Genomic DNA, 8,688 nt, shown 5'->3' on the forward strand with positions numbered 1-8,688 from the left:
TGTGATGCTACCAGCGTTGCCAACTTGACGGATTTCCCCTCAAATTTGACAGAATTTCATGTTGTGTGACGGGTAATATTTAGTTCTGACTGTTAGTTTCACTCAGTGTGTTGCAAAAATTGGCCATATTTCTGATTTGTTCATTCGTATTAAATACACGGAGGATATAACCGAAAACTGAACTGAAATTAACTACTTAGGTTTCCTTCCTATTGAGCAATGTACATGTCTATTTTTTAGATAACAATATCAAACATGAAACTTCCTGGCAGATTAAAACTGTGTGCACCGACCGAGACTCGAACTCGGGACCTTTGCCTTTCGCGGGCAAGTGCTCTACCATCTGAGCTACCGAAGCACGACTCACGCCCGATCCTCACAGCCTTACTTCTGCCAGTATCTCGTCTCCTACCTTCCAAACTTTACTGAAGCACAGTTTTAATCTGCCAGGAAGTTTCATATCAGCGCACACTCCGCTGCAGAGTGAAAATCTCATTCTGGAAACATCCCCCAGGCTGTGGCTAAGCCATGTCTCCGCAATATCCTTTCTTTCAGGAGTGCTAGTTCTGCAAGGTTCGCAGGAGAGCTTCTGTAAAGTTTGGAAGGTAGGAGACGAGATACTGGCAGAAGTAAGGCTGTGAGGATCGGGCGTGAGTCGTGCTTCGGTAGCTCAGTTGGTAGAGCACTTGCCCGCGAAAGGCAAAGGTCCCGAGTTCGAGTCTCGGTCGGTGCACACAGTTTTAATCTGCCAGGAAGTTTCATATCAGCGCACACTCCGGTGCAGAGTGAAAATCTCGTTCTGGAATATCAAACATCTCTGATGACTGGCAAACTCAGCGAAACAAACATAACGCGGTAGCAATTGGTTCTAATTTCTGTTGTAAGCAAAGATACAATAATAAGTACGAGTCCCATACTCACGAAGTAAGCATGGGGAACAGAAGCAGGAATCCTGAAACACTATCCTGGGATGGTTCCGAGAGGAGGTGGTTTGCCATTGCCCTCCCCCGACCTCTTACGAAGTCCCGAGCGTGTTTTTGTACATGGGGCATGTCAGTGATGAGTGCTCGCACTGTGTGATGTCGTGTTTGTGTTTTTGTGGATGGGGACGGGGAGGTTGAAAATCGGTGCTGCACATAGCGTAATACTCTCGAAAAGCGTCAAGGGGCCGCCACCCGACAGACGAAGCACCATCAACAGCGCCACATGTCCTCTGTTCACGAGAGATTGTGGAGAGGTTCAGAATTTAATCCAGGACATTGATGCAAAAACTGGCGATCAGGAAGTGTAAAACTACCATCCCTCCTTCCCCGCCCGAGCGAAAGTATCATCCACCACCAAGATTCAAACTGGCGTTAAATTTACGATATGTGCCTCTAGCACCAGCAGCACACAAACAAAAATATGCCGCGAAATCTGGATAGCGAGCGCAATACTTTAGTGTACGGCACTTGTCGCGAATTATAACTTTTCATCTGTCGAACGGGGTTTGTGGGCGGAGGGATGAGCGGACAAGTGATGCTACGTGGAGTGATGGGCGCGAGGGGAAGAGAGGGTGGAGGGGGGGGGGAGGGAGAAGGAGAACAAACTCCATGTATCGTAAGCACCTAGTGCAGGGAACAGAAACCTGTGGTTTGAGCGTCTATGAGCTCCTGATAACCGGCTTTCTTTTCCGAAATGGTGTAAAAGATAGCCCCCGTGATAAGCCAGCGAGCGTATCATCACTCATTTTCGTAAAAATCGCAATGAATATAGCGCAACAAAAGACAGACAGCGACGGACAGCTCATCTCAGCAACAAAGAAGACGACAGCGCAGTCAACACCGGTTAATGGTACGCTGCGCTTTTGACAACGAACATATTAAATCACTAGGGCACGAATTCTCCCAGCTGCTGCCGACTGCATTCCAGGTTACAGACTACAGTGTTGTAGTGAGCTATTGTGTGTTTAACAACTACTGTCTAGTGCTATTTTTGTTTGCTTTTACAACTAACTGAACATGTCTGAAATGAATGTCAAGCGGTGTACGACATTTTAGAAAAGAATGGTTAAGTGATAAACAGTTAAAGGATTGGTTGTTAGAGGTGCCGGGGGAACATAGTGCGCGGTGTAAATATTGCCAGTGCAACCTGAATGTGCGTTTGTCAGATTTACTTCTGCATGGAGAAAGTAAGAAACATTTAAAAGCAGGTGAATCTTTTTCATCTTGACGACAGTCAACATTGCAATTTCAGTCTATCAAACATACGTACGAATGTGCAGCTGCTGAAGCTGCTCTTACTTGTTTGTAACTAATCACTGTGCAATTAGATCTGTTGATCATTTTTCACATCTAACCAAGAAATTTCTTCAAAGTTCTGACCATGCGTCTCTTTTACGGCTACACCGTACGAAGAGCAGTGCTTTGAACAGGAATATTCTCTTCCAGCACTTGAATCAGACCTACAGAACGATGCTGGTAATGGACATTTCAGTCTTCTTATAGATCAGTCTAGACGTTTCTGTCACCAAATTGTTGGCTGCGCGCATTGCGTATTTTTCAAAACAACAAAGCAGAGATATTTCCACCTTTTTAGGAATTGTTGCACTAGAACAGAGGAATGCTGAATGTATTGTTACTGCAGTAACGTAATTACTTTCAGATTATGGTCTAGACATTAAACAAATGAGAGGAAGTGGTACGGATAATGCTTCAGTAATGTTGGGTATTAACAATGGGGTTTACCAGAAAATGAAATGTGAGGCCCCTAATTTTGAATTGATCCCCTGTGTTCGCCATTCAGTTCAGTTAGCAGTGTTGTCTGCTGCCCAAATGCTACAAAGGAATCTTGAGTTTTTAATTTTTGAAACTTAGTCTTGGTTTTCTAAATCTTCTTCTCGACAAGCCATGTATAGGGAGTTGTTTAAAGCAATAAATGATGGAGCCGAACCCCTTACAATTGTACATCTATCATGCACAAGGTAACTATCGATCGGAGTTGTTGTTAATGGCATTTTAAGTCAGTGGCTTGAACTACAGACACATTTTGAAATATCCAGACATGACACAACTGAACTATTTTATAGTACGTACTCTGATGCCATCAATAAACTTTGCCTTCTGTTTCTTAGACCAACTCCAGAAGAATGTCAGAAGGTCTTTCCAATCAACTGCAGCAGACCGTTCAAAGCTACTTCAAGACTTAGTGCTTCTTATTGTAGCTCTTACGAGGCGTGTTGTTGTCCCCGGTTATAATGGAGATTTGCTAACGGTAGGCGTTAGAAAATACAAATCCCCTAATATTTATCTTGGCCATGAAGTAGAGGTTTCATTGATAAATACGATGAAAGAGCATAAAATCAACGCAGAAAGGGGAAGAGTTTTTCGCAGTAGATGCGAAGATTTTCTGCTTTGCTTAGCAGAGGAGCTCCAGAGGCGACTGCCGAATAATGTCAAGGTTTTGCAAAAAGTGAGCCCAACTGATCCAGGATGGTAAATGAAATGTCTTGTGGCTAGGGCCTCCCGGCGGGTAGACCGTTCGCCTGGTGCAGGTCTTTCGAGTTGACGCCACTTCGGTGACCTGCGCGTCGATAGGGATGAAATGATGATGATTAGGACAACACAACACCCAGTCCCTGAGCGGAGAAAATCTCCGACCCAGCCGGGAATCGAACCCGGGACCTTAGGATTGACATTCTGTCACGCTGGCTGACCACTCAGCTACCGGGGCCGGACATCCAGGATGGTGAAAGAAAGTATAATCCCGCTAGCTCAGGAATTTCAATTACCTGACACGGGAAGAGCAAAAGTTGACTTTCAGTGGTCAAAATTAACTACTGTTCGATGGGAAAATGTCGATAATACAGTAGAACTATGCCAAAAGATCGCATCATATAAAGACGCTACTTCCCAAAATCCATTTCAGGAGCCCTCATATTTTGCAATCATGCTTTTGGTGTTACCTTGGTCAAATGCTGAGGCCGAAAGAGCATTTAGTATGCTCAATAATGTGAAAACGTCCCCCATGAATAGACTTAAAACCAGTCTGGTAACCCAGTTCTCACAGTGCGGGCCGGGATTAGGCGTGTGAACAAGTGCTGCTATAATTACGTCTTACCAGAGCAGGCTTCGAAGCAAATTGGCACAATGGCTGCATGCCCAGGAGACCAACAATGCAGCACGTCAACGAAGAAGAGGCAGAGGACGATGTGGATGAACTGTTACTATTTTAATCAACGCAGGCCAGTAAATATTCTTAAATTTGTAAATCTTCACGTTTTAGTGGCTCAGTCACTGTACCATCAAATTTAGAGCGTGCTGCGCATAATTTTGGCTCCTTCTAATATTTCGGCTGTATATTGTCCAGTCATCTTTCTGTCGGCTCATTCTGAAGATGACTGGACGATATACAGCCGAAATATTAGGAGCTGAATACGTGCGATTGCACGCCCGAAATTTAATGGAGCGTATTTAAATTTGGTTGTTACTGCTCCATTAGTGTGTGATGTAGTTATATAATAATATATATTTTATAGTCTGAATGAGTTTGGCGGATTTTTAAATGTTTGTCCGTCTCGTAAATTAGGTATGAGTATAACGTTTAAAGCAAATTTTAATTTCGTCTTTTTATTTGCAAGAAAATACGGAGATATGTGATTTTGACGGATTTTGGCGGCTTTTTAAATGTTTGCTCGATGCGTAAACAAAGTAGTGAGTGTAATGTTTTAAAATAAGTTTCATTTTTTTAGTTTTGCAATAAAATATGGAGATATTTCATTTTGACGGATTTTTGTGTGTTGACTCGACGGAAAAAATAATCACGTGTTGGCAGCATTGAATGCTACTTGTAGATCTTGCATATCTTTAGAATCAGGTACGTACTTGGTGCCCTCGTTTTGGGTAATCAAAAGGCTACCTAGATATGGTACCTCAGTACCTACGAACTTTGACCTCGAACCTCCGACAAAACTTATCATGCCTTGTTTTCGTTTTAATTAAGTGCAGAACAGGCGCCTTACATCAACTTTCTCAAAACACTCTCCTCCAGAGAGGTCGATTTTTTCGTTCCCCTCTTTCAAATACCCTATACCAAATATTGACCTGACTGACAAATTATGGCACCTACTACTCGACAATTCTGAGCTGGTAATCTGGGTGGTGTACCCTTCTCACATTTTTGCATTTCCTTAAACAAGCAAAACGAAAGGACATTAGCCTATGCAAAAAATGGTTCAAATGGCTCTGAGCACTATGGGACTCAACTACTGAGGTCATTAGTCCCCTAGAACTTAGAACTAGTTAAACCTAACAAACCTAAAGACATCACAAACATCCATGCCCGAGGCAGGATTCGAACCTGCGACCGTAGCGGTCTTGCGGTTCCAGACTGCAGCGCCTTTAACCGCACGGCCACTTCTTTTTTTTTTCATTAAAACATTTATTAAAAAAACAATGTTACACATTCCAAATACATACTAAGTTATACATACATGAAGTTATTTAAACAAAACAGTTTGATCATTTCAATTATGCTGACGTTAAGGAAAGACAGAAGAACATTGTGTTACTGACCAAATTACCAGAAAGAATTACGTTAAACATCAAGAAAAAAAAAATTTTTAAAGGGATTTAAACTTCAACCTGAAGAAGTAAAATCTGCACTTTGAATTACATGAGCTGCAATCTTTACAGAAGCATAATTTCTTTATGATGGATATCAACAAGTTCGTGGGATAATTTTAAATATAAAACAATTTAATAATCATATTAGGCAATTTCTGAAATACTTGAGAATGGCGGAAAGGAGATATATATTACATTTATCAGATAGAATCTCATGGTTTTAACCAATCGATAAGGACATTTCTATAAAAACTGTCTATTTCCAAATTTCTAGTATAACCAATAATGCACCTTCAAGGTATTGTGTTTTGACACTATTAGACACACATCTCAATGTCACATAAGTTCTGTACATTAGCTTATAAATTTCAAACACTACTCTCTGAAGTAGAAAAAGCACACATCATAAATATACTGTAAAATCGTAAATAGTATCCTTAAGGTAACTACAATACATCATTATGATGGATATCAACAAGTTCGTGGGATAATTTTAAATATAAAACAATTTAATAATCATATTAGGCAATTTCTGAAATACTTGAGAATGGCGGAAAGGAGATATATATTACATTTATCAGATAGAATCTCATGGTTTTAACCAATCGATAAGGACATTTCTATAAAAACTGTCTATTTCCAAATTTCTAGTATAACCAATAATGCACCTTCAAGGTATTGTGTTTTGACACTATTAGACACACATCTCAATGTCACATAAGTTCTGTACAATAGCTTATAAATTTCAAACACTACTCTCTGAAGTAGAAAAAGCACACATCATAAATATACTGTAAAATCGTAAATAGTATCCTTAAGGTAACTACAATACATCATTGTCAACACAGCCTTCTTTTTTATATTAACCAATGCCCATTCTTTCAAATACAATTTTTAACATATTGCCGAACTTTTTCTTGTGATTCGAATAGATTCTAATTTTGTGGAACTCACACAGCATGTATACCTTGAACTCTATGAGGCTATCGGGTCCTAATTTGTTAAGGACGTAGTTAATAAAGTTTCCCAGCAACCAGTACACAGCGTTATTTTTTGCTTCTGGGAAATAGCGTGCTTCAGGCCTGTGTATCAATGACAGCGATACATACTCAGGGGATGTTCTTGTAATCAGAGCTATTTGCTCCCGGATCCACCTCCAACTATTCATGTGACCACTGCAAGTATATCTATGAATTACTGTGTCTACTAGATGGCATTGTTGACATAAATTTGTTTCACAGAGTCCGATTGCATGCAGTCTTTCATTGGTGCAAACTATGTTGTTAACCGTCTTGTACCATGACGTTTTTATATTAGACGTGAGCACATTAGAACTAATGTTCTTCCAAATCTCAGTCCACTCAATGTTTGGAAATTGTCGTTCTATTTTGTTCCTTCCTTCGCTTTCCTTTCGTTCCCGCATTATGGCTCTCGATGTTAAGTGTCGGGACTGCCTGAGTTCGACACTGACATAACTAAACTCAACATAGAAAATCCTCACGTGCTGTAAGCGACTGTTGATATTCTGCACGTCAATCGGGGGAAGCAGGCTTGGAGGTTTAATGATCCCGAAAAGTTGGCTGGTTATGCTTTCTCGCGAGTCTCTTATTAAATTAACTTGCCTTTTGATAAAAAGAGCAGAGGCTTTATCCGTTATATCAGTTAATCCTAGTCCACCATTTTTAGGATCTAAAGTGGCTACTTTAGCAGGTACTCTGAACACTTCACCTCTCCACAAAAAGTTGGTGATTTTAGACATTATTCTCCTCGCTATCATTCTCGGTATTGGAAACAGCTGGGCAGTATAATAAGCCTTAGCAAGGATGCATGAGTTGATATACTGTGTTCTTTGAACTTGGTTCATATAACGAGTTAAATTCTCTACAATGGCTCCTTGCACTTTATCTGCTGCAACTTTCCAATTTAAAGCCGTCATTTTCATAGGGCATGATGTCAGGGTGATCCCAAGTGTTTTATGTTGTGGGACTAATTTTGCCCACTCGACGTTCATATTATCAAAACCTCTGAGATTTAACATCTTACTTTTTTTTTCGTTTGCATTGGCTCCAGATGCTCTACAGTACGAATCAATCACTGTTGCTAGCGTGGTTACCTCATCATTGTTCCTTATAATGACCCCTATATCGTCAGCATAGGCTCTTATAACGGTTTTATTTCCTGATAATGTTAAGCCTTTTAATCTTGCATGGACATGGCGGAGGAAAGGTTCCAGCGAAATGGCGAACAGCGACTTGGACAGAGGACTTCCTTGAGGAACACCTCGTTGTATTTGCATCGGCCTGGATTGTTGACAATTCACCGCTATTTTAGCATTTATTCCAGTTGCTATGTTCTTAATCAACTGTATGACCCTATCGTTGAAACCTATTTTCTTCAATGTCTGTAGAAGATATTCATGATTTACTACATCGAACGCTTTATAAAAATCTAAAAACAATAAAGCACACTTTATGTTTGTTACCGAAGTTATAGCAATGATATCCCTGAATTCCGCTAGATTTTGAAGAATGGTTCTGCCTTGCGCACAGTTCTGATGTTGACTAATAATTTTATCTGTAAGGCATGAAATTCTCTTGTTTATTATTCTAGCTATTAATTTATAATCAGAATTCAGCAGGGAAATTGGACGAAAATTATTTAAATCTTTTTTTCCATTATTTTTGGGCACCAGAACAATTTTACTCTCCTTAAACTCAGCCGGAATCATTTTACCCTGAATAACCTCATTTACAATGTCCGTGATTTTCGCACCTACTATTGGCCAGTAACGGATGTAAACCTCTGCTGGCAGACCATCCGGTCCTGGGGATTTTTTTGGTGGTGAGGCGCACAGTGTCTCATACACGTCTTCTTCACTGACAACCTCTAGAAAATTTTCGTTGTCATCTTCTGTCAGCTGTGGGGCTAGGATGTCAAGGAATTCTTCCAAGGAAGCATCACTACTTTGATGTACAGAATATAGCTCGCAATAGTAGCGATAAATCTCGTTCATGATATCGTGCTGGGTTCTGAGAGTCGTACCGTGTTTTGTTCGAATTTCATCAATAAAAGTCCTTCTCCCGTT

At 40.5% G+C, this 8,688-nt stretch overlaps 2 non-coding genes across 2 annotated transcripts; one reads left to right on the forward strand and one right to left on the reverse strand.

The window, feature by feature from the left end:
- Positions 1–284: 284 nt before the first annotated feature.
- Trnas-cga (transfer RNA serine (anticodon CGA)) lies at positions 285–358 on the reverse strand. The gene has a single exon. It is a non-coding gene; the product is annotated as a tRNA-Ser (tRNA).
- A 301-nt stretch (positions 359–659) lies between these two features.
- On the forward strand, positions 660–733 carry Trnas-cga (transfer RNA serine (anticodon CGA)). The gene has a single exon. It is a non-coding gene; the product is annotated as a tRNA-Ser (tRNA).
- The last annotated feature ends 7,955 nt before the right edge of the window (positions 734–8,688 follow it).

The sequence above is a fragment of the Schistocerca serialis genome, chromosome 1 (genome assembly GCF_023864345.2).
Source record: "Schistocerca serialis cubense isolate TAMUIC-IGC-003099 chromosome 1, iqSchSeri2.2, whole genome shotgun sequence".
Lineage (NCBI taxonomy): Eukaryota > Metazoa > Arthropoda > Insecta > Orthoptera > Acrididae > Schistocerca > Schistocerca serialis.